Source organism: Oncorhynchus keta, unplaced genomic scaffold (genome assembly GCF_023373465.1).
Source record: "Oncorhynchus keta strain PuntledgeMale-10-30-2019 unplaced genomic scaffold, Oket_V2 Un_contig_15511_pilon_pilon, whole genome shotgun sequence".
Classification (NCBI taxonomy): domain Eukaryota; kingdom Metazoa; phylum Chordata; class Actinopteri; order Salmoniformes; family Salmonidae; genus Oncorhynchus; species Oncorhynchus keta.
The window spans coordinates 3298-30136 of record NW_026279360.1 but is presented as its reverse complement, the minus strand read 5'-3'; the positions used below and the strand labels follow the sequence as shown (position 1 = coordinate 30136).

Here is a 26839-nt window from a genome sequence, read left to right as displayed (position 1 = left end):
TTTAATAAATAACATACCCAGGTTGGTGTCAGCGGTCTCTAGATAAGGTTTAATAACATACCCAGGTTGGTGTCAGCTCTAGATAAGTCTTTAATAACATACTTGGTGTCAGATCTAGAGGGTTAATCAGGTTTAATAACATACCCAGGTTGGTGTCAGCGGTCTCTAGATAAGGGTTAATCAGGTTTAATAACATACCCAGGTTGGTGTCAGCGGTCTCTAGATAAGGTTTAATAACATACCCAGGTTGGTGTCAGTGGTCTCTAGATAAGGGTTAATCAGGTTTAATAACATACCCAGGTTGGTGTCAGCGGTCTCTAGATAAGGTTTAATAACATACCCAGGTTGGTGTCAGCGGTCTCTAGATAGGGTTAATCAGGTTTAATAACATACCCAGGTTGGTGTCAGTGGTCTCTAGATAAGGGTTAATCAGGTTTAATAACATACCCAGGTTGGTGTCAGCCGTCTCTAGATAAGGGTTAATCAGGTTTAATAACATACCCAGGTTGGTGTCAGTGGTCTCTAGATAAGGGTTAATCAGGTTTAATAACATACCCAGGTTGGTGTCAGCGGTCTCTAGATAAGGGTTAATAACATACCCAGGTTGGTGTCAGCGGTCTCTAGATAAGGGTTAATCAGGTTTAATAACATACCCAGGTTGGTGTCAGCGGTCTCTAGATAAGGGTTAATCAGGTTTAATAACATACCCAGGTTGGTGTCAGTGGTCTCTAGATAAGGTCTCTTTAGATACCCAGGTTTAATAAGGTTAATCAGGTTTAATAACATACCCAGGTTGGTGTCAGCGGTCTCTAGATAAGGTTTAATAACATACCCAGGTTGGTGTCAGCGGTCTCTAGATAAGGGTTAATCAGGTTTAATAACATACCCAGGTTGGTGTCAGCGGTCTCTAGATAAGGGTTAATCAGGTTTAATAACATACCCAGGTTGGTGTCAGCGGTCTCTAGATAAGGGTTAATCAGGTTTAATAACATACCCAGGTTGGTGTCAGTGGTCTCTAGATAAGGTTTAATAATAACATACCCAGGTTGGTGTCAGCGGTCTCTAGATAAGGGTTAATCAGGTTTAATAACATACCCAGGTTGGTGTCAGCGGTCTCTAGATAAGGGTTAATAACAGGTTTAATAACATACCCAGGTTGGTGTCAGTCTCTAGGTCTCTAGATAAGGTCTCTAATAAGGTTTAATAACATACCCAGGTTGGTGTCAGCTGTCTCTAGATAAGGTTTAATAACATACCCAGGTTGGTGTCAGCGGTCTCTAGATAAGGGTTAATCAGGTTTAATAACATACCCAGGTTGGTGTCAGCGGTCTCTAGATAAGGGTTAATCAGGTTTAATAACATACCCAGGTTGGTGTCAGCGGTCTCTAGATAGATAAAGGTTAATCAGGTTTAATAACATACCCAGGTTGGTGTCAGCGGTCTCTAGATAAGGTTAATAATAACATACCCAGGTTGGTGTCAGCAGTCTCTAGATAAGGGTTAATCAGGTTTAATAACATACCCAGGTTGGTGTCAGCGGTCTCTAGATAAGGGTTAATCAGGTTTAATAACATACCCAGGTTGGTGTCAGCAGTCTCTAGATAAGGGTTAATCAGGGTTAATAACATACCCAGGTTGGTGTCAGCTGTCTCTAGATAAGGGTTAATCAGGTTTAATAACATACCCAGGTTGGTGTCAGCGGTCTCTAGATAAGGGTTAATCAGGTTTAATAACATACCCAGGTTGGTGTCAGCAGTCTCTAGATAAGGGTTAATCAGGTTAATAACATACCCAGGTTGGTGTCAGCAGTCTCTAGATAAGGTTAATCAGGTTTAATAACATACCCAGGTTGGTGTCAGCTGTCTCTAGATAAGGGTTAATCAGGTTAATAACATACCCAGGTTGGTGTCAGCAGTCTCTAGATAAGGGTTAATCAGGTTTAATAACATACCCAGGTTGGTGTCAGCGGTCTCTAGATAAGGGTTAATCAGGTTTAATAACATACCCAGGTTGGTGATCAGGTTGGTGTCAGGTCTCTAGATAAGGGTTAATCAGGGTTAATAACATACCCAGGTTGGTGTCAGCAGTCTCTAGATAAGGGTTAATCAGGTTTAATAACATACCCAGGTTGGTGTCAGCGGTCTCTAGATAAGGGTTAATCAGGTTTAATAACATACCCAGGTTGGTGTCAGCGGTCTCTAGATAAGGGGTTAATCAGGTTTTGGTGTCAATAAGGGTTAATCAGGTTTAATAACATACCCAGGTTGGTGTCAGCTGTCTCTAGATAAGGGTTAATCCAGGTTTAATAACATACCCAGGTTGGTGTCAGCAGTCTCTAGATCTTAATCAGGTTTAATAACTAGGTTGGTGTCAGCAGTCTCTAGATAAGGGTTAATCAGAGGTTAATAACATACCCAGGTTGGTGTCAGCGGTCTCTAGATAAGGGTTAATCAGGGTTAATAACATACCCAGGTTGGTGTCAGCGGTCTCTAGATAAGGGTTAATCAGGTTTAATAACATACCCAGGTTGGTGTCAGCAGTCTCTAGATAAGGGTTAATCAGGTTTAATAACATACCCAGGTTGGTGTCAGCGGTCTCTAGATAAGGGTTAATCAGGTTTAATAACATACCCAGGTTGGTGTCAGTGGTCTCTAGATAAGGGTTAATCAGGTTTAATAACATACCCAGGTTGGTGTCAGCGGTCTCTAGATAAGGGTTAATCAGGTTTAATAACATACCCAGGTTGGTGTCAGCGGTCTCTAGATAAGGGTTAATCAGGTTTAATAACATACCCAGGTTGGTGTCAGCAGTCTCTAGATAAGGGTTAATCAGGTTTAATAACATACCCAGGTTGGTGTCAGCAGTCTCTAGATAAGGGTTAATCAGGGTTAATAACATACCCAGGTTGGTGTCAGTGGTCTCTAGATAAGGGTTAATCAGGGTTAATAACATACCCAGGTTGGTGTCAGCGGTCTCTAGATAAGGGTTAATCAGGGTTAATAACATACCCAGGTTGGTGTCAGTGGTCTCTAGATAAGGGTTAATCAGGTTTAATAACATACCCAGGTTGGTGTCAGCGGTCTCTAGATAAGGTTAATCAGGTTTAATAACATACCCAGGTTGGTGTCAGCAGTCTCTAGATAAGGGTTAATCAGGTTTAATAACATACCCAGGTTGGTGTCTCTAGATAAGGGTTAATCAGGTCTCTAGATAAGGGTTAATCAGGTTTAATAACATACCCAGGTTGGTGTCAGCGGTCTCTAGATAAGGGTTAATCAGGTTTAATAACATACCCAGGTTGGTGTCAGCAGTCTCTACCCAGGTTGGTGTCAGCAGTCTCTAGATAAGGGTTAATCAGGTTTAATAACATACCCAGGTTGGTGTCAGCGGTCCCTAGATAAGGTTTAATAAACATACCCAGGTTGGTGTCAGCGGTCTCTAGATAAGGGTTAATCAGGTTTAATAACATACCCAGGTTGGTGTCAGCGGTCTCTAGATAAGGGTTAATCAGGTTTAATAACATACCCAGGTTGGTGTCAGCGGTCTCTAGATAAGGGTTAATACCCAGGTTGGTGTCAGTGGTCTCTAGATAAGGTTAATAACATACCCAGGTTGGTGTCAGCGGTCTCTAGATAAGGGTTAATCAGGTTTAATAACATACCCAGGTTGGTGTCAGCGGTCTCTAGATAAGGGTTAATCAGGTTTAATAACATACCCAGGTTGGTGTCAGCTCTAGGTCTCTTGGTGTCAGATAAGGGTTAATCAGGTTTAATAACATACCCAGGTTGGTGTCAGCGGTCTCTAGATCAGGTTTAATAACATACCCAGGTTGGTGTCAGCGTCTCTAGATAAGGGTTAATCATACCCAGGTTTAATAACATACCCAGGTTGGTGTCAGCGGTCTCTAGATAAGGGTTAATCAGGTTTAATAACATACCCAGGTTGGTGTCAGCAGTCTCTAGATAAGGTTTAATAACATACCCAGGTTGGTGTCAGCGGTCTCCTAGATAAGGTTTAATAACATACCCAGGTTGGTGTCAGCGGTCTCTAGATAAGGGTTAATCAGGTTTAATAACATACCCAGGTTGGTGTCAGCGGTCTCTAGATAAGGGTTAATCAGGTTTAATAACATACCCAGGTTGGTGTCAGCGGTCTCTAGATAAGGGTTGGTGTCAATCAGGTTTAATAACATACCCAGGTTGGTGTCAGCGGTCTCTAGATAAGGTTTAATAACATACCCAGGTTGGTGTCAGCGGTCTCTAGATAAGGGTTAATCAGGTTTAATAACATACCAGCGGTCTCTAGATAAGGTTTAATCAGGTTTAATAACATACCCAGGTTGGTGTCAGCAGTCTCTAGATAAGGGTTAATCAGGTTTAATAACATACCCAGGTTGGTGTCAGCAGTCTCTAGATAAGGGTTAATCAGGTTTAATAACATACCCAGGTTGGTGTCAGCTGGTCTCTAGATAAGGTTTAATAACATACCCAGGTTGGTGTCAGCAGTCTCTAGATAAGGGTTAATCAGGTTTAATAACATACCCAGGTTGGTGTCAGCAGTCTCTAGATAAGGGTTAATCAGGTTTAATAACATACCCAGGTTGGTGTCAGCGGTCTCTAGATAAGGTTTAATCAGGTTTAATAACATACCCAGGTTGGTGTCAGCGGTCTCTAGATAAGGGTTAATCAGGTTTAATAACATACCCAGGTTGTCAGCGGTCTCTAGATAAGGTTTAATAACATACCCAGGTTGGTGTCAGGTCTCTAGATAAGGTTAATCAGGTTTAATAACATACCCAGGTTGGTGTCAGCGGTCTCTAGATAAGGGTTAATCAGGTTTAATAACATACCCAGGTTGGTGTCAGCAGTCTCTAGATAAGGGTTAATCAGGTTTAATAACATACCCAGGTTGGTGTCAGTGGTCTCTAGATAAGGGTTAATCAGGTTTAATAACATACCCAGGTTGGTGTCAGCGTCTCTAGATAAGGGTTAATCAGGTTTAATAACATACCCAGGTTGGTGTCAGCGGTCTCTAGATAAGGGTTAATAACAGGTTTGGTGTCAATCTCTAGATAAGGTTTAATAACCCCAGGTTGGTGTCAGCGGTCTCTAGATAAGGGTTAATCAGGTTTAATAACATACCCAGGTTGGTGTCAGCGGTCTCTAGATAAGGTTTAATCAAATAACATACCCAGGTTGGTGTCAGCTGTCTCTAGATAAGGTTTAATAACATACCCAGTTGGTGTCAGCAGCCTCTAGAGGTTTAATAAATAACATACCCAGGTTGGTGTCAGTGGTCTCTAGATAAGGTTTAAATAACAGGTTGGTGTCAGCACTCTAGATACCCAGGTTGGTGTCAGTGGTCTCTAGATAAGGTTTAATCAGGTTTAATAACATACCCAGGTTGGTGTCAGCGGTCTCTAGATAAGGGTTAATCAGGTTTAATAACATACCCAGGTTGGTGTCAGTCTCTAGATCTCTAGATACCCAGGTTTAATAAGGTTTAATAACATACCCAGGTTGGTGTCAGCAGTCTCTAGATAAGGGTTAATAAATAACATACCCAGGTTGGTGTCAGTGGTCTCTAGATAAGGGTTAATCAGGTTTAATAACATACCCAGGTTGGTGTCAGCGGTCTCTAGATAAGGGTTTAATCAGGTTTAATAACATACCCAGGTTGGTGTCAGCGGTCTCTAGATAAGGTTTAATAATAACATACCCAGGTTGGTGTCAGCGGTCTCTAATCAGGTTTAATAACATACCCAGGTTGGTGTCAGTGGTCTCTAGATAAGGTTTAATAACATACCCAGGTTGGTGTCAGTGGTCTCTAGATAAGGGGTTTAATAACATACCCAGGTTGGTGTCAGTGGTCTCTAGATAAGGGTTAATCAGGTTTAATAACATACCCAGGTTGGTGTCAGCGGTCTCTAGATAAGGTTTAATCTCTATAGGTTTAATAACATACCCAGGTTGGTGTCAGCGGTCTCTAGATAAGGTTTCAATAACATACCCAGGTTGGTGTCAGTGGTCTCTAGATAAGGTTAATCAGGTTTAATAACATACCCAGGTTGGTGTCAGTGGTCTCTAGATAAGGGTTAATCAGGTTTAATAACATACCCAGGTTGGTGTCAGCGGTCTCTAGATAAGGTTTAATCAGGTTTAATAACATACCCAGGTTGGTGTCAGCGGTCTCTAGATAAGGGTTAATCAGGTTTAATAACATACCCAGGTTGGTGTCAGCGGTCTCTAGATAAGGTTAATCAGGGTTAATAACATACCCAGGTTGGTGTCAGTGGTCTCTAGATAAGGTTTAATCAGGGTTAATAACATACCCAGGTTGGTGTCAGCTGTCTCTAGATAAGGGTTAATCAGGTTTAATAACATACCCAGGTTGGTGTCAGTGGTCTCTAGATAAGGGTTAATCAGGTTTAATAACATACCCAGGTTGGTGTCAGCAGTCTCTAGATAAGGTTTAATCAGGTTTAATAACATACCCAGGTTGGTGTCAGCTGTCTCTAGATAAGGGTTAATCAGGTTTAATAACATACCCAGGTTGGTGTCAGCGGTCTCTAGATAAGGTTAATCAGGTTTAATAACATACCCAGGTTGGTGTCAGCTGTCTCTAGATAAGGGTTAATAAGGTTTAATAACATACCCAGGTTGGTGTCAGCGGTCTCTAGATAAGGTTAATAAATAACATACCCAGGTTGGTGTCAGCTGGTCTCTAGATAAGGGTTAATCAGGTTTAATAACATACCCAGGTTGGTGTCAGTGGTCTCTAGATAAGGGTTAATCAGGTTTAATAACATACCCAGGTTGGTGTCAGCGGTCTCTAGATAAGGTTTAATCAGGTTTAATAACATACCCAGGTTGGTGTCAGCGGTCTCTAGATAAGGTTTAATAACATACCCAGGTTGGTGTCAGCAGTCTCTAGATAAGGGTTAATCAGGTTTAATAACATACCCAGGTTGGTGTCAGCTGTCTCTAGATAAGGGTTAATCAGGTTTAATAACATACCCAGGTTGGTGTCAGCGGTCTCTAGATAAGGTTTAATAACATAAGGTTGGTGTCAGGTTTAATAACATTAATAACATACCCAGGTTGGTGTCAGCGGTCTCTAGATAAGGGTTAATCAGGTTTAATAACATACCCAGGTTGGTGTCAGCTGTCTCTAGATAAGGGTTAATCAGGTTTAATAACATACCCAGGTTGGTGTCAGCAGTCTCTACCCAGGTTGGTGTCATAGATAAGGGTTAATCAGGTTTAATAACATACCCAGGTTGGTGTCAGCGGTCTCTAGATAAGGGTTAATCAGGTTTAATAACATAACCAGGTTGGTGTCAGCGGTCTCTAGATAAGGGTTAATCAGGTTTAATAACATACCCAGGTTGGTGTCAGCTGTCTCTAGATAAGGGTTAATCAGGTTTAATAACATACCCAGGTTGGTGTCAGCAGTCTCTAGATAAGGTTTAATAACATTTACAGGTTGGTGTCAGCAGTCTCTAGATAAGGTTTAATCAGGTTTAATAACATACCCAGGTTGGTGTCAGCGGTCTCTAGATAAGGGTTAATCAGGTTTAATAACATACCCAGGTTGGTGTCAGCGGTCTCTAGATAAGGGTTAATCAGGTTTAATAACATACCCAGGTTGGTGTCAGCGGTCTCTAGATAAGGGTTAATCAGGTTTAATAACATACCCAGGTTGGTGTCAGCGGTCTCTAGATAAGGTTTAATAACATACCCAGGTTGGTGTCAGCGGTCTCTAGATAAGGTTTAATCAGGTTTAATAACATACCCAGGTTGGTGTCAGCGGTCTCTAGATAAGGTTTAATCAGGTTTAATAACATACCCAGGTTGGTGTCAGCGGTCTCTAGATAAGGTTTAATCAGGTTTAATAACATACCCAGGTTGGTGTCAGCAGTCTCTAGATAAGGGTTAATCAGGTTTAATAACATACCCAGGTTGGTGTCAGCAGTCTCTAGATAAGGTTTAATAACATACCCAGGTTGGTGTCAGCAGTCTCTAGATAAGGGTTAATCAGGTTTAATAACATACCCAGGTTGGTGTCAGCGGTCTCTAGATAAGGGTTAATCAGGTTTAATAACATACCCAGGTTGGTGTCAGCAGTCTCTAGATAAGGGTTAATCAGGTTTAATAACATACCCAGGTTGGTGTCAGCAGTCTCTAGATAAGGGTTAATCAGGTTAATAACATACCCAGGTTGGTGTCAGTGGTCTCTAGATAAGGGTTAATCAGGTTTAATAACATACCCAGGTTGGTGTCAGTGGTCTCTAGATAAGGGTTAATCAGGTTTAATAACATACCCAGGTTGGTGTCAGCTGTCTCTAGATAAGGGTTAATCAGGGTTAATAACATACCCAGGTTGGTGTCAGCGGTCTCTAGATAAGGGTTAATCAGGTTTAATAACATACCCAGGTTGGTGTCAGCGGTCTCTAGATAAGGGTTAATCAGGTTTAATAACATACCCAGGTTGGTGTCAGCGGTCTCTAGATAAGGGTTAATCAGGTTTAATAACATACCCAGGTTGGTGTCAGCAGTCTCTAGATAAGGGTTAATCAGGTTTAATAACATACCCAGGTTGGTGTCAGCGGTCTCTAGATAAGGGTTAATCAGGTTTAATAACATACCCAGGTTGGTGTCAGCGGTCTCTAGATAAGGGTTAATAAGGTTTAATAACATACCCAGGTTGGTGTCAGCAGTCTCTAGATAAGGTTTAATAACATACCCAGGTTTAATAAGGTTTAATAACATACCCAGGTTGGTGTCAGCGGTCTCTAGATAAGGGTTAATCAGGTTTAATAACATACCCAGGTTGGTGTCAGCGGTCTCTAGATAAGGGTTAATCAGGTTTAATAACATACCCAGGTTGGTGTCAGCGGTCTCTAGATAAGGGTTAATCAGGTTTAATAATCATACCCAGGTTGGTGTCAGCGGTCTCTAGATAAGGTTAATAAATAACATACCCAGGTTGGTGTCAGCAGTCTCTAGATAAGGTTTAATAACATACCCAGGTTAAGCGGTCAGATAAGGTTTAATAACATACCCAGGTTGGTGTCAGCGGTCTCTAGATAAGGGTTAATCAGGTTTAATAACATACCCAGGTTGGTGTCAGCGGTCTCTAGAATCAGGTTTAATAACATACCCAGGTTGGTGTCAGCATCTCTAGATAAGGGTTAAGGTCAGGTTTAATAACATACCCAGGTTGGTGTCAGCGGTCTCTAGATAAGGGTTAATCAGGGTTAATAACATACCCAGGTTGGTGTCAGCGGTCTCTAGATAAGGGTTAATCAGGTTTAATAACATACCCAGGTTGGTGTCAGTGGTCTCTAGATAAGGGTTAATCAGGTTTAATAACATACCCAGGTTGGTGTCAGCGGTCTCTAGATAAGGGTTAATAGGTTTAATAACATACCCAGGTTGGTGTCAGCTGGTCTCTAGATAAGGGTTAATCAGGTTTAATAACATACCCAGGTTGGTGTCAGCGGTCTCTAGATAAGGTTAATCAATAACATACCCAGGTTGGTGTCAGCAGTCTCTAGATAAGGGTTAATCAGGTTTTAGTGGTCTCTAGATAACATACCCAGGTTGGTGTCAGCGGTCTCTAGATAAGGGTTAATCAGGTTTAATAACATACCCAGGTTGGTGTCAGCTGTCTCTAGATAAGGGTTAATAGCAGGTTTAATAACAATACATGCCAGGTTGGTGTCAGCGGTCTCTAGATAAGGGTTAATCAGGTTTAATAACATACCCAGGTTGGTGTCAGCGGTCTCTAGATAAGGTTAATCAGGTTTAATAACATACCCAGGTTGGTGTCAGCTGTCTCTAGATAAGGGTTAATCATACCCAGGTTGGTGTCAAGATAACATACCCAGGTTGGTGTCAGCGGTCTCTAGAATAAGGGTTAATCAGGTTTAATAACATACCCAGGTTGGTGTCAGTGGTCTCTAGATAAGGGTTAATCAGGGTTAATAACATACCCAGGTTGGTGTCAGTGGTCTCTAGATAAGGGTTAATCAGGTTTAATAACATACCCAGGTTGGTGTCAGTGGTCTCTAGATAAGGTTTAATAACAATAACCAGGTTGGTGTCAGCAGTCTCTAGATAAGGGTTAATCAGGTTTAATAACATACCCAGGTTGGTGTCAGCGGTCTCTAGATAAGGGGTTAGCGGTCTCTAGATAAGTTTAATAACATACCCAGGTTGGTGTCAGCAGTCTCTAGATAAGGGTTAATAATAACATACCCAGGTTGGTGTCAGCAGTCTCTAGATAAGGGTTAATCAGGTTTAATAACATACCCAGGTTGGTGTCAGCGGTCTCTAGATAAGGGTTAATCAGGTTTAATAACATACCCAGGTTGGTGTCAGTGGTCTCTAGATAAGGGTTAATCAGGGTTAATAACATACCCAGGTTGGTGTCAGCGGTCTCTAGATAAGGGTTAATCAGGTTTAATAACATACCCAGGTTGGTGTCAGCGGTCTCTAGATAAGGGTTAATCAGGTTTAATAACATACCCAGGTTGGTGTCAGCGGTCTCTAGATAAGGGTTAATCAGGTTTAATAACATACCCAGGTTGGTGTCAGCGGTCTCTAGATAAGGGTTAATCAGGTTTAATAACATACCCAGGTTGGTGTCAGTGGTCTCTAGATAAGGGTTAATCAGGTTTAATAACATACCCAGGTTGGTGTCAGCGGTCTCTAGATAAGGGTTAATCAGGTTTAATAACATACCCAGGTTGGTGTCAGCGGTCTCTAGATAAGGGTTAATCAGGTTTAATAACATACCCAGGTTGGTGTCAGCGGTCTCTAGATAAGGGTTAATCAGGTTAATAACATACCCAGGTTGGTGTCAGCGGTCTCTAGATAAGGGTTAATAACAGGGTTAATAACATTAATAACCCAGGTTGGTGTCAGTGGTCTCTAGATAAGGTTTAATCAGGGTTAATAACATACCCAGGTTGGTGTCAGCGGTCTCTAGATAAGGGTTAATCAGGTTTAATAACATACCCAGGTTGGTGTCAGCGGTCTCTAGATAAGGTTTAATCAGGGTTAATAACATACCCAGGTTGGTGTCAGTGGTCTCTAGATAAGGGTTAATCAGGTTTAATAACATACCCAGGTTGGTGTCAGCGGTCTCTAGATAAGGGTTAATAAATCAGGTTGGTGTCAGTGGTCTCTAGATAACATTTAATAACATACCAGGTTGGTGTCAGTGGTCTCTAGATAAGGTTTTAATAACATACCCAGGTTGGTGTCAGCGGTCTCTAGATAAGGTTTAATAACATACCCAGGTTGGTGTCAGCGGTCTCTAGATAAGGGTTAATCAGGTTTAATAACATACCCAGGTTGGTGTCAGCGGTCTCTAGATAAGGGTTAATAACATACCCAGGTTGGTGTCAGTGGTCTCTAGATAAGGGTTAATCAGGGTTAATAACATACCCAGGTTGGTGTCAGCGGTCTCTAGATAAGGGTTAATCAGGTTTAATAACATACCCAGGTTGGTGTCAGCAGTCTCTAGATAAGGGTTAATCAGGTTTAATAACATACCCAGGTTGGTGTCAGCAGTCTCTAGATAAGGTTTAATAACATACCCAGGTTGGTGTCAGCGGTCTCTAGATAAGGGTTAATCAGGTTTAATAACATACCCAGGTTGGTGTCAGCGGTCTCTAGATAAGGGTTAATCAGGTTTAATAACATACCCAGGTTGGTGTCAGCAGTCTCTAGATAAGGTTTAATCAGTTTAATAACATACCCAGGTTGGTGTCAGTGGTCTCTAGATAAGGGTTAATCAGGTTTAATAACATACCCAGGTTGGTGTCAGTGGTCTCTAGATAAGGGTTAATCAGGTTTAATAACATACCCAGGTTGGTGTCAGCGGTCTCTAGATAAGGTTTAATAACATACCCAGGTTAATCAGGTTTAATAACATACCCAGGTTGGTGTCAGCGGTCTCTAGATAAGGGTTAATCAGGTTTAATAACATACCCAGGTTGGTGTCAGCGGTCTCTAGATAAGGTTTAAGGGTTAATAACATACCCAGGTTGGTGTCAGTGGTCTCTAGATAAGGGTTAATCAGGTTTAATAACATACCCAGGTTGGTGTCAGCGGTCTCTAGATAAGGGTTAATAACATACCCAGGTTGGTGTCAGTGGTCTCTAGATAAGGTTTAATAACATACCCAGGTTTGTCAAGATAAGGGTTAATCAGGGTTAATAACATACCCAGGTTGGTGTCAGCGGTCTCTAGATAAGGGTTAATCATACCCAGGTTTAGTGGTCTCTAGATAAGGTTTAATAACATACCCAGGTTGGTGTCAGTGGTCTCTAGATAAGGGTTAATCAGGTTTATAACATACCCAGGTTGGTGTCAGTGGTCTCTAGATAAGGTTTAATAATAACATACCCAGGTTGGTGTCAGTGGTCTCTAGATAAGGGTTAATCAGGTTTAATAACATACCCAGGTTGGTGTCAGTAGTCTCTAGATAAGGTTAATAGGTTTAATAACATACCCAGGTTGGTGTCAGTGGTCTCTAGATAAGGGTAGGTTTCAGGTTTAATAACATACCCAGGTTGGTGTCAGTGGTCTCTAGATAAGGGTTAATCAGGTTTAATAACATACCCAGGTTGGTGTCAGCGGTCTCTAGATAAGGGTTAATCAGGTTTAATAACATACCCAGGTTGGTGTCAGCGGTCTCTAGATAAGGTTTAATCAGGTTTAATAACATACCCAGGTTGGTGTCAGTGGTCTCTAGATAAGGTTTAATAACATACCCAGGTTGGTGTCAGCGGTCTCTAGATAGGTTTAATCAGGTTTAATAACATACCCAGGTTGGTGTCAGCGGTCTCTAGATAAGGTTTAATCAGGTTTAATAACATACCCAGGTTGGTGTCAGCGGTCTCTAGATAAGGTTTAATAACATACCCAGGTTTGTCAGCGGTCCTAGATAACATACCCAGGTTGGTGTCAGCAGTCTCTAGATAAGGCTTAATCAGGTTTAATAACATACCCAGGTTGGTGTCAGCGGTCTCTAGATCAGGTTTAATAACATACCCAGGTTGGTTAGCAGTCCCTAGATAAGGGTTAATAACAACATACCCAGGTTGGTGTCAGCGGTCTCTAGATAAAGGCTTAATCAGGTTTAATAACATACGCAGGTTGGTGTCAGTGGTCTCTAGATAAGGTTGGTGTCAGCGGTCTCTAGATCAGGTTTTAATAACATACCCAGGTTGGTGTCAGCGGTCTCTAGATAAGGGTTAATCAGGTTTAATAACATACCCAGGTTGGTGTCAGCTGTCTCTAGATAAAGGGTTAATCAGGTTAATAACATACCCAGGTTGGTGTCAGCAGTCTCTAGATAAGGGTTAATCAGGTTTAATAACATACCCAGGTTGGTGTCAGCAGTCTCTAGATAAGGTTTAATCAGGGTTAATAACATACCCAGGTTGGTGTCAGTGGTCTCTAGATAAGGGTTAATCAGGTTTAATAACATACCCAGGTTGGTGTCAGCTGTCTCTAGATAAGGGTTAATAACATACCCAGGAGCGGCCCTGGGGATAAGGTAACATACCCAGGTTGGTGTCAGCTGTCTCTAGATAAGGGTTAATAACATACCTGTTTGAATAACATACCCAGGTTGGTGTCAGCTGTCTCCTAGATAAGGGTTAATCAGGTTTAATAACATACCCAGGTTGGTGTCAGCTGTCTCTAGATAAGGTTTAATAAGGTTTAATAACACATACCCAGGTTGCGTCAGCTGTCTCTAGATAACATACCCAGGGGTTAGCGGTCTCTATAAGGTTTAATAACATACCCAGGTTGGTGTCAGTGGTCTCTAGATAAGGGCTTAATCAGGTTTAATAACATACCCAGGTTGGTGTCAGCAGTCTCTAGATAAGGGTTAATCAGGTTTAATAACATACCCAGGTTATGTCAGTGGTCTCTAGATAAGGGTTAAATCAGGTTTAATAAATATTACCCAGGTTGGTGTCAGCAGTCTCTAGATAAGGCTTAATAGGTTTACATACCCAGGTTGGTGTCAGCGGTCTCTAGATAAGGTTAATAAACATACCCAGGTTGGTGTCAGCAGTCTCTAGATAAGGTTTAATCAGGGTTAATAACATACCCAGGTTGGTGTCAGCGGTCTCTAGATAAGGGTTAATCAGGTTTAATAACATACCCAGGTTGGTGTCAGCTGTCTCTAGATAAAGGGTTAATCAGGTTTAATAACATACCCAGGTTGGTGTCAGCTGTCTCTAGATAAGGTTAATCAGGGTTAATAACATACCCAGGTTGGTGTCAGCGGTCTCTAGATAAGGGTTAATCAGGTTTAATAACATACCCAGGTTGGTGTCAGCTGTCTCTAGATAAGGGTTAATCAGGTTTAATAACATACCCAGGTTGGTGTCAGCTGTCTCTGAAGATAATAGGTTTTAATAACATACCCAGGTTGGTGTCAGCGGTCTCTAGATAAGGTTAATCAGGGTTATAACATACCCAGGTTGGTGTCAGCAGTCTCTAGATAAGGGTTAATCAGGTTTAATAACATACCCAGGTTGGTGTCAGCAGTCTCTAGATAAGGGTTAATAACATACCCAGGTTGGTGTCAGCTGTCTCTAGTTAATCAGGTTTAATAACATACCCAGGTTGGTGTCAGCTGTCTCTAGATAAGGGTTAATCAGGTTTAATAACATACCCAGGTTGGTGTCAGCGATAAGGGTTAATCAGGTTTAATAACATACCCAGGTTGGTGTCAGCAGTCTCTAGATAAGGGCTAATCAGGTTTAATAACATACAGGTTGGTGTCAGCAGTCTCTAGATAACAGGGTTAATAAACATACCCAGGTTGGTGTCAGCGGTCCTCTAGAATAAGGTTTAATAAGGCTTTAATAACATACCCAGGTTGGTGTCAGCGGTCTCTAGATAAGGTTTAATCAGGTTTAATAACATACCCAGGTTGGTGTCAGCGGTCTCTAGATAAGGTTTAATAACATACCCAGGTTGGTGTCAAGATAAGGTTTAATAACATACCCAGGTTGGTGTCAGCGGTCTCTAGATAAGGTTTAATAACATACCCAGGTTGGTGAAGCAGTCTCTAGGGGTTAATAACATACCCAGGTTGGTGTCAGTGGTCTCTAGATAAGGGTTAATCAGGTTTAATAACATACCCAGGTTGGTGTCAGCGGTCTCTAGATAACATACCCAGGGTTCTGGTCTCTAGGTTTAATAACATACCCAGGTTGGTGTCAGCGGTCTCTAGATAAGGTTTAATCAGGTTTAATAACCCAGGTTGGTGTCAGCAGTCTCTAGATAAGGTTTAATCAGGTTTAATAACATACCCAGGTTGGTGTCAGCAGTCTCTAGATAAGGTTTAATCAGGTTTAATAACATACCCAGGTTGGTGTCAGCGGTCTCTAGATAAGGTTTAGGTTTAATAACATACCCAGGTTGGTGTCAGCGGTCTCTAGATAAGGTTTAATAACATACCCAGTTAATCTCTAGGTAAGGTTAATAACATACCCAGGTTGGTGACAGCAGTCTCTAGATAAGGGTTAATCAAATAACATACCCAGGTTGGTGTCAGTGGTCTCTAGATAAGGGTTTAATCAGGTTTAATAACATACCCAGGTTGGTGTCAGCAGTCTCTAGATAAGGTTTAATCAGGTTTAATAACATACCCAGGTTGGTGTCAGCGGTCTCTAGATAAGGTTTAATAACATACCCAGGTTGGTGTCAGCAGTCTCTAGATAAGGTTTAATCAGGTTGGTAGTGGTCTCTAGATAAGGGTTAATCAGGTTTAATAACATACAGGTTGGTGTCAGCCTCTAGATAAGGGTTAATCAGGTTTAATAACATACCCAGGTTGGTGTCAGTGGTCTCTAGATAAAGGGTTAATCAGGTTTAATAACATACAGGTTGGTGTCAGTTGTCTCTAGATAAGGGTTAATCAGGTTTAATAACATACCCAGGTTGGTGTCAGTGGTCTCTAGATAAGGGTTAATCAGGTTTAATAACATACCCAGGTTGGTGTCAGCAGTCTCTAGATAAGGTTTAATCAGGTTTAATAACATACCCAGGTTGGTGTCAGTGGTCTCTAGATAAGGTTTAATAACATACCCAGGTCTCTAGGTTTAATAACATACCCAGGTTGGTGTCAGCAGTCTCTAGATAAGGGTTAATCAGGTTTAATAACATACCCAGGTTGGTGTCACAGATAAGGGTTAATAACATACCCAGGTTGGTGTCAGTGGTCTCTAGATAAATAACATACCCAGGTTGGTTAAGTCAGATCAGTTTAATAACATACCCAGGTTGGTGTCAGCGGTCTCTAGATAAGGGTTAATCAGGTTTAATAACATACCCAGGTTGGTGTCAGCGGTCTCTAGATAAGGTTTAATCAGGTTTAATAACATACCCAGGTTGGTGTCAGTGGTCTCTAGATAAGGGTTAATCAGGTTTAATAACATACCCAGGTTGGTGTCAGCTGTCTCTAGATAAGGGTTAATAGCAGGTTTAATAACAGGGTACCATACAGGTTGGTGTCAGCTGTCTCTAGATAAGGGTTAATCAGGTTTAATAACATACCCAGGTTGGTGTCAGCAGTCTCTAGATAAGGTTTAATCAGGTTTAACAACATACCCAGGTTGGTGTCAGCTGTCTCTAGATAAGGGTTAATAAGGTTTAATAACATACCCAGGTTGGTGTCAGCTGTCTCTAGATAAGGGTTAATAGGTTTAATAACATACCCAGGTTGGTGTCAGCTGTCTCTAGATAAGGTTTAATCAGGGTTAATAACATACCCAGGTTGGTGTCAGCTGTCTCTAGATAAGGGTTAATCAGGTTTAATAACATACCCAGGTTGGTGTCAGCAGTCTCTAGATAAGGGTTAATAAGGTTTAATAACATACCCAGGTTGGTGTCAGCGGTCTCTAGATAAGGGTTAATAAGGTTTAATAACATACCCAGGTTGGTGTCAGCAGTCTCTAGATTGGTGTCAGCGGTCTCTAGGTTTAATAACATACCCAGGTTGGTGTCAGCAGTCTCTAGATAAGGGTTAATCAGGTTTAATAACATACCCAGGTTGGTGCCAGCGGTCTCTAGATAAGGGTTAATCAGGTTTAATAACATACCCAGGTTGGTGTCAGCAGTCTCTAGATAAGGGGTTGGTTAAGTCTCTAGATAAGGGTTAATCAGGTTTAATAACATACCCAGGTTGGTGCCAGCAGTCTCTAGATAAGGGTTAATCAGGTTTAATAACATACCCAGGTTGGTGTCAGCGGTCTCTAGATAAGGGTTAATCAGGGTTAATAACATACCCAGGTTGGTGTCAGCAGTCTCTAGATAAGGGTTAATCAGGTTAATAACATACCCAGGTTGGTGTCAGCGGTCTCTAGATAAGGGTTAATCAGGGTTAATCAGGTTTAATAACATTACCCAGGTTGGTGTCAGCGGTCTCTAGATAAGGGTTAATCAGGGTTAATAACATACCCAGGTTGGTGTCAGCGGTCTCTAGATAAGGGTTAATCAGGTTTAATAACATACCCAGGTTGGTGTCAGCGGTCTCTAGATAAGGGTTAATCAGGTTTAATAACATACCCAGGTTGGTGTCAGCGGTCTCTAGATAAGGGTTAATCAGGGTTAATAACATACCCAGGTTGGTGATAAGGGTTAATCAGTGGTCTCTTGGTGTCAGTGGTCTCTAGATAAGGGTTAATCAGGGTTAATAACATACCCAGGTTGGTGTCAGCAGTCTCTAGATAAGGGTTAATCAGGGTTAATAACATACCCAGGTTGGTGTCAGTGGTCTCTAGATAAGGGTTAATCAGGGTTAATAACATACCCAGGTTGGTGTCAGTGGTCTCTAGATAAGGTTTAATCAGGTTTAATAACATACCCAGGTTGGTGTCAGTGGTCTCTAGATAAGGGTTAATCAGGTTTAATAACATACCCAGGTTGGTGTCAGCGGTCTCTAGATAAGGTTTAATCAGGTTTAATAACATACCCAGGTTGGTGTCAGCAGTCTCTAGATAAGGGTTAATCAGGTTTAATAACATACCCAGGTTGGTGTCAGCGGTCTCTAGATAAGGGTTAATAAGGTGTAATAACATACCCAGGTTGGTGTCAGCGGTCTCTAGATAAGGGTTAATAAGGTTTAATAACATACCCAGGTTGGTGTCAGCAGTCTCTAGATAAGGTTTAATAACATACCCAGGGTGGTGTCAGCGGTCCCTAGATAAGGTTTAATAACATACCCAGGTTGGTGTCATCGGTCTCTAGATAAGGGTTAATCAGGTTTAATAACATACCCAGGTTGGTGTCAGCGGTCTCTAGATAAGGGTTAATCAGGGTTAATAACATACCCAGGTTGGTGTCAGCGGTCTCTAGATAAGGGTTAATCAGGGTTAATAACATACCCAGGTTGGTGTCAGTGGTCTCTAGATAAGGTTTAATAACATACCCAGGTTGGTGTCAGTGGTCTCTAGATAAGGTTTAATCAGGTTTAATAACATACCCAGGTTGGTGTCAGCAGTCTCTAGATAAGGTTTAATCAGGTTTAATAACATACCCAGGTTGGTGTCAGCAGTCTCTAGATAAGGTTTAATCAGGTTTAATAACATACCCAGGTTGGTGTCAGCAGTCTCTAGATAAGGTTTAATCAGGTTTAATAACATACCCAGGTTGGTGTCAGCAGTCTCTAGATAAGGTTTAATAACATACCCAGGGTGGTGTCAGCGGTCCCTAGATACGGTTTAATAACATACCCAGGTTGGTGTCATCGGTCTCTAGATAAGGGTTAATCAGGTTTAATAACATACCCAGGTTGGTGTCAGCGGTCTCTAGATAAGGGTTAATCAGGTTTAATAACATACCCAGGTTGGTGTCAGCGGTCTCTAGATAAGGGTTAATCAGGTTTAATAACATACCCAGGTTGGTGTCAGCGGTCTCTAGATAAGGTTTAATAACATACCCAGGTTGGTGTCAGCGGTCTCTAGATAAGGGTTAATCAGGGTTAATAACATACCCAGGTTGGTGTCAGCGGTCTCTAGATAAGGGTTAATCAGGTTTAATAACATACCCAGGTTGGTGTCAGCGGTCTCTAGATAAGGGTTAATAACATACCCAGGTTGGTGTCAGCGGTCTCTAGATAAGGTTTAATAACATACCCAGGTTGGTGTCAGCAGTCTCTAGATAAGGGTTAATCAGGTTTAATAACATACCCAGGTTGGTGTCAGCGGTCTCTAGATAAGGGTTAATAACATACCCAGGTTGGTGTCAGTGGTCTCTAGATAAGGGTTAATCAGGTTTAATAACATACCCAGGTTGGTGTCAGCGGTCTCTAGATAAGGTTTAATAACATACCCAGGTTGGTGTCAGTGGTCTCTAGATAAGGTTTAATAACATACCCAGGTTGGTGTCAGCGGTCTCTAGATAAGGTTTAATAACATACCCAGGTTGGTGTCAGCGGTCTCTAGATAAGGGTTAATCAGGTTTAATAACATACCCAGGTTGGTGTCAGCGGTCTCTAGATAAGGTTTAATAACATACCCAGGTTGGTGTCAGCAGTCTCTAGATAAGGTTTAATAACATACCCAGGTTGGTGTCAGCGGTCTCTAGATAAGGGTTAATCAGGTTTAATAACATACCCAGGTTGGTGTCAGCGGTCTCTAGATCAGGTTTAATAACATACCCAGGTTGGTGTCAGCGGTCCCTAGATAAGGGTTAATCAGGTTTAATAACATACCCAGGTTGGTGTCAGCAGTCTCTAGATAAGGGTTAATCAGGTTTAATAACATACCCAGGTTGGTGTCAGCGGTCTCTAGATAAGGGTTAATAACATACCCAGGTTGGTGTCAGCAGTCTCTAGATCAGGTTTAATAACATACCCAGGTTGGTGTCAGCGGTCTCTAGATAAGGGTTAATCAGGTTTAATAACATACCCAGGTTGGTGTCAGCGGTCTCTAGATAAGGGTTAATCAGGTTTAATAACATACCCAGGTTGGTGTCAGCAGTCTCTAGATAAGGGTTCATCAGGTTTAATAACATACCCAGGTTGGTGTCAGCAGTCTCTAGATAAGGTTTAATCAGGGTTAATAACATACCCAGGTTGGTGTCAGTGGTCTCTAGATAAGGTTTAATCAGGTTTAATAACATACCCAGGTTGGTGTCAGCGGTCTCTAGATAAGGTTTAATCAGGTTTAATAACATACCCAGGTTGGTGTCAGCGGTCTCTAGATAAGGTTTAATAACATACCCAGGTTGGTGTCAGCGGTCTCTAGATAAGGTTTAATAACATACCCAGGTTGGTGTCAGCGGTCTCTAGATAAGGTTTAATAACATACCCAGGTTGGTGTCAGCAGTCTCTAGATAAGGGTTAATAACATACCCAGGTTGGTGTCAGTGGTCTCTAGATAAGGTTTAATCAGGTTTAATAACATACCCAGGTTGGTGTCAGCGGTCTCTAGATAAGGTTTAATCAGGTTTAATAACATACCCAGGTTGGTGTCAGCGGTCTCTAGATAAGGTTTAATAACACACCCAGGTTGGTGTCAGTGGTCTCTAGATAAGGTTTAATAACATACCCAGGTTGGTGTCAGCAGCCTCTAGATAAGGGTTAATCAGGTTTAATAACATACCCAGGTTGGTGTCAGTGGTCTCTAGATAAGGGTTAATCAGGTTTAATAACATACCCAGGTTGGTGTCAGTGGTCTCTAGATAAGGGTTAATCAGGTTTAATAACATACCCAGGTCGGTGTCAGTGGTCTCTAGATAAGGTTTAATCAGGTTTAATAACATACCCAGGTTGGTGTCATCGGTCTCTAGATAAGGTTTAATAACATACCCAGGTTGGTGTCAGTGGTCTCTAGATAAGGTTTAATAACATACCCAGGTTGGTGTCAGCAGTCTCTAGATAAGGTTTAATCAGGTTTAATAACATACCCAGGTTGGTGTCAGCGGTCTCTAGATAAGGTTTAATCAGGTTTAATAACATACCCAGGTTGGTGTCAGCGGTCTCTAGATAAGGTTTAATCAGGTTTAATAACATACCCAGGTTGGTGTCAGTGGTCTCTAGATAAGGTTTAATAACATACCCAGGTTGGTGTCAGCGGTCTCTAGATAAGGTTTAATAACATACCCAGGTTGGTGTCAGCGGTCTCTAGATAAGGTTTAATAACATACCCAGGTTGGTGTCAGCAGTCTCTAGATAAGGGTTAATAACATACCCAGGTTGGTGTCAGTGGTCTCTAGATAAGGTTTAATCAGGTTTAATAACATACCCAGGTTGGTGTCAGCGGTCTCTAGATAAGGTTTAATCAGGTTTAATAACATACCCAGGTTGGTGTCAGCGGTCTCTAGATAAGGTTTAATAACACACCCAGGTTGGTGTCAGTGGTCTCTAGATAAGGGTTAATCAGGTTTAATAACATACCCAGGTTGGTGTCAGCAGCCTCTAGATAAGGGTTAATCAGGTTTAATAACATACCCAGGTTGGTGTCAGTGGTCTCTAGATAAGGGTTAATCAGGTTTAATAACATACCCAGGTTGGTGTCAGTGGTCTCTAGATAAGGGTTAATCAGGTTTAATAACATACCCAGGTCGGTGTCAGTGGTCTCTAGATAAGGTTTAATCAGGTTTAATAACATACCCAGGTTGGTGTCAGCGGTCTCTAGATAAGGTTTAATCAGGTTTAATAACATACCCAGGTTGGTGTCAGTGGTCTCTAGATAAGGTTTAATAACATACCCAGGTTGGTGTCAGCGGTCTCTAGATAAGGTTTAATCAGGCTTAATAACATACCCAGGTTGGTGTCAGCGGTCTCTAGATAAGGGTTAATAACATACCCAGGTTGGTGTCAGCGGTCTCTAGATCAGGTTTAATAACATACCCAGGTTGGTGTCAGCAGTCTCTAGATCAGGTTTAATAACATACCCAGGTTGGTGTCAGCGGTCTCTAGATAAGGGTTAATCAGGTTTAATAACATACCCAGGTTGGTGTCAGCGGTCTCTAGATAAGGTTTAATCAGGTTTAATAACATACCCAGGTTGGTGTCAGTGGTCTCTAGATAAGGGTTAATCAGGTTTAATAACATACCCAGGTTGGTGTCAGCAGTCTCTAGATAAGGGTTAATAACATACCCAGGTTGGTGTCAGCTGTCTCTAGATAAGGGTTAATCAGGGTTAATAACATACCCAGGTTGGTGTCAGCTGTCTCTAGATAAGGGTTAATCAGGTTTAATAACATACCCAGGTTGGTGTCAGCAGTCTCTAGATAAGGTTTAATCAGGGTTAATAACATACCCAGGTTGGTGTCAGCTGTCTCTAGATAAGGGTTAATCAGGTTTAATAACATACCCAGGTTGGTGTCAGCTGTCTCTAGATAAGGGTTAATCAGGTTTAATAACATACCCAGGTTGGTGTCAGCTGTCTCTAGATAAGGGTTAATCAGGTTTAATAACATACCCAGGTTGGTGTCAGCTGTCTCTAGATAAGGGTTAATCAGGTTTAATAACATACCCAGGTTGGTGTCAGCTGTCTCTAGATAAGGGTTAATAAGGTTTAATAACATACCCAGGTTGGTGTCAGCTGTCTCTAGATAAGGGTTAATAAGGTTTAATAACATACCCAGGTTGGTGTCAGTGGTCTCTAGATAAGGTTTAATCAGGGTTAATAACATACCCAGGTTGGTGTCAGCTGTCTCTAGATAAGGGTTAATCAGGTTTAATAACATACCCAGGTTGGTGTCAGCTGTCTCTAGATAAGGGTTAATCAGGTTTAATAACATACCCAGGTTGGTGTCAGCGGTCTCTAGATAAGGGTTAATAAGGTTTAATAACATACCCAGGTTGGTGTCAGCAGTCTCTAGATAAGGTTTAATAACATACCCAGGTTGGTGTCAGCAGTCTCTAGATAAGGGTTAATCAGGTTTAATAACATACCCAGGTTGGTGCCAGCGGTCTCTAGATAAGGGTTAATCAGGTTTAATAACATACCCAGGTTGGTGTCAGCGGTCTCTAGATAAGGGTTAATCAGGTTAATAACATACCCAGGTTGGTGTCAGCAGTCTCTAGATAAGGGTTAATCAGGTTTAATAACATACCCAGGTTGGTGTCAGCGGTCTCTAGATAAGGGTTAATCAGGGTTAATAACATACCCAGGTTGGTGTCAGCAGTCTCTAGATAAGGGTTAATCAGGTTTAATAACATACCCAGGTTGGTGTCAGCTGTCTCTAGATAAGGGTTAATCAGGTTTAATAACATACCCAGGTTGGTGTCAGCTGTCTCTAGATAAGGGTTAATCAGGTTTAATAACATACCCAGGTTGGTGTCAGCGGTCTCTAGATAAGGGTTAATAAGGTTGAATAACATACCCAGGTTGGTGTCAGCAGTCTCTAGATAAGGTTTAATAACATACCCAGGTTGGTGTCAGCAGTCTCTAGATAAGGGTTAATCAGGTTTAATAACATACCCAGGTTGGTGCCAGCGGTCTCTAGATAAGGGTTAATCAGGTTTAATAACATACCCAGGTTGGTGTCAGCGGTCTCTAGATAAGGGTTAATCAGGGTTAATAACATACCCAGGTTGGTGTCAGCAGTCTCTAGATAAGGGTTAATCAGGTTTAATAACATACCCAGGTTGGTGTCAGCGGTCTCTAGATAAGGGTTAATCAGGTTTAATAACATACCCAGGTTGGTGTCAGCAGTCTCTAGATAAGGGTTAATCAGGTTTAATAACATACCCAGGTTGGTGTCAGCGGTCTCTAGATAAGGGTTAATCAGGTTTAATAACATACCCAGGTTGGTGTCAGCGGTCTCTAGATAAGGGTTAATCAGGGTTAATAACATACCCAGGTTGGTGTCAGCAGTCTCTAGATAAGGGTTAATCAGGTTTAATAACATACCCAGGTTGGTGTCAGCGGTCTCTAGATAAGGGTTAATCAGGTTTAATAACATACCCAGGTTGGTGTCAGCGGTCTCTAGATAAGGGTTAATCAGGTTTAATAACATACCCAGGTTGGTGTCAGTGGTCTCTAGATAAGGGTTAATCAGGTTTAATAACATACCCAGGTTGGTGTCAGCAGTCTCTAGATAAGGTTTAATCAGGTTTAATAACATACCCAGGTTGGTGTCAGTGGTCTCTAGATAAGGTTTAATCAGGTTTAATAACATACCCAGGTTGGTGTCAGTGGTCTCTAGATAAGGTTTAATCAGGTTTAATAACATACCCAGGTTGGTGTCAGTGGTCTCTAGATAAGGTTTAATAACATACCCTGGTTGGTGTCAGCGGTCTCTAGATAAGGTTTAATCAGGTTTAATAACATACCCAGGTTGGTGTCAGCGGTCTCTAGATAAGGGTTAATCAGGTTTAATAACATACCCAGGTTGGTGTCAGCGGTCTCTAGATAAGGGTTAATAAGGTTTAATAACATACCCAGGTTGGTGTCAGCAGTCTCTAGATAAGGTTTAATAACATACCCAGGGTGGTGTCAGCGGTCCCTAGATAACATACCCAGGTTGGTGTCAGCGGTCTCTAGATAAGGGTTAATCAGGTTTAATAACATACCCAGGTTGGTGTCAGCGGTCTCTAGATAAGGGTTAATCAGGTTTAATAACATACCCAGGTTGGTGTCAGCGGTCTCTAGATAAGGGTTAATCAGGTTTAATAACATACCCAGGTTGGTGTCAGCGGTCTCTAGATAAGGTTTAATAACATACCCAGGTTGGTGTCAGCGGTCTCTAGATAAGGGTTAATCAGGGTTAATAACATACCCAGGTTGGTGTCAGTGGTCTCTAGATAAGGGTTAATCAGGTTTAATAACATACCCAGGTTGGTGTCAGCGGTCTCTAGATAAGGTTTAATAACATACCCAGGTTGGTGTCAGCGGTCTCTAGATAAGGGTTAATCAGGTTTAATAACATACCCAGGTTGGTGTCAGCGGTCTCTAGATAAGGTTTAATAACATACCCAGGTTGGTGTCAGTGGTCTCTAGATAAGGGTTAATCAGGTTTAATAACATACCCAGGTTGGTGTCAGCGGTCTCTAGATAAGGTTTAATAACATACCCAGGTTGGTGTCAGCGGTCTCTAGATAAGGTTTAATAACATACCCAGGTTGGTGTCAGCGGTCTCTAGATAAGGCTTAATAACATACCCAGGTTGGTGTCAGTGGTCTCTAGATAAGGTTTAATCAGGTTTAATAACATACCCAGGTTGGTGTCAGCGGTCTCTAGATAAGGTTTAATAACATACCCAGGTTGGTGTCAGCGGTCTCTAGATAAGGTTTAATAACATACCCAGGTTGGTGTCAGTGGTCTCTAGATAAGGGTTAATCAGGTTTAATAACATACCCAGGTTGGTGTCAGCGGTCTCTAGATAAGGGTTAATCAGGGTTAATAACATACCCAGGTTGGTGTCAGTGGTCTCTAGATAAGGTTTAATAACATAACCAGGTTGGTGTCAGTGGTCTCTAGATAAGGTTTAATAACATACCCAGGTTGGTGTCAGCGGTCTCTAGATAAGGTTTAATCAGGTTTAATAACATACCCAGGTTGGTGTCAGCGGTCTCTAGATAAGGGTTAATCAGGTTTAATAACATACCCAGGTTGGTGTCAGTGGTCTCTAGATAAGGGTTAATCAGGTTTAATAACATACCCAGGTTGGTGTCAGCAGTCTCTAGATAAGGGTTAATCAGAGTTAATAACATACCCAGGTTGGTGTCAGCGGTCTCTAGATAAGGGTTAATCAGGTTTAATAACACACCCAGGTTGGTGTCAGCGGTCTCTAGATAAGGTTTAATAACATACCCAGGTTGGTGTCAGCGGTCTCTAGATAAGGTTTAATAACATACCCAGGTTGGTGTCAGCGGTCTCTAGATAAGGGTTAATCAGGTTTAATAACATACCCAGGTTGGTGTCAGCGGTCTCTAGATAAGGGTTAATCAGGGTTAATAACATACCCAGGTTGGTGTCAGTGGTCTCTAGATAAGGTTTAATAACATACCAGGTTGGTGTCAGTGGTCTCTAGATAAGGTTTAATAACATACCCAGGTTGGTGTCAGCGGTCTCTAGATAAGGTTTAATCAGGTTTAATAACATACCCAGGTTGGTGTCAGCGGTCTCTAGATAAGGGTTAATCAGGTTTAATAACATACCCAGGTTGGTGTCAGTGGTCTCTAGATAAGGGTTAATCAGGTTTAATAACATACCCAGGTTGGTGTCAGCAGTCTCTAGATAAGGGTTAATCAGAGTTAATAACATACCCAGGTTGGTGTCAGTGGTCTCTAGATAAATCAGGTTTAATAACATACCCAGGTTGGTGTCAGTGGTCTCTAGATAAGGGTTAATCAGGTTTAATAACATACCCAGGTTGGTGTCATCGGTCTCTAGATAAGGGTTAATCAGGTTTAATAACATACCCAGGTTGGTGTCAGCGGTCTCTAGATAAGGTTTAATAACATACCCAGGTTGGTGTCAGCGGTCTCTAGATAAGGGTTAATCAGGTTTAATAACATACCCAGGTTGGTGTCAGCGGTCTCTAGATAAGGTTTAATCAGGTTTAATAACATACCCAGGTTGGTGTCAGTGGTCTCTAGATAAGGGTTAATCAGGTTTAATAACATACCCAGGTTGGTGTCAGCGCGGACGAGCAGCTGTGTCTTTCCATCTGAGGTGTTTTTCAGATGCAGCGTTCCAACTCCCTTCTCCTTGAACTCAGTCTCTTTCTTATAGAACAGTTTACACCTGGAACACACACACACACACACACACACACACACACACACACACACACACACACACACACACACACACACACACACACACACACACACACAC

At 41.7% G+C, this 26839-nt stretch overlaps 1 long non-coding RNA gene across 1 annotated transcript; it reads left to right on the top strand.

The window, feature by feature from the left end:
• Window positions 1-565: 565 nt before the first annotated feature.
• On the top strand, window positions 566-26198 carry LOC127919003 (uncharacterized). The gene is made up of 4 exons (XR_008101670.1): window positions 566-737; window positions 5748-5809; window positions 19378-19607; window positions 26010-26198. It is a non-coding gene; the product is annotated as an uncharacterized LOC127919003 (long non-coding RNA).
• Window positions 26199-26839: the final 641 nt, after the last annotated feature.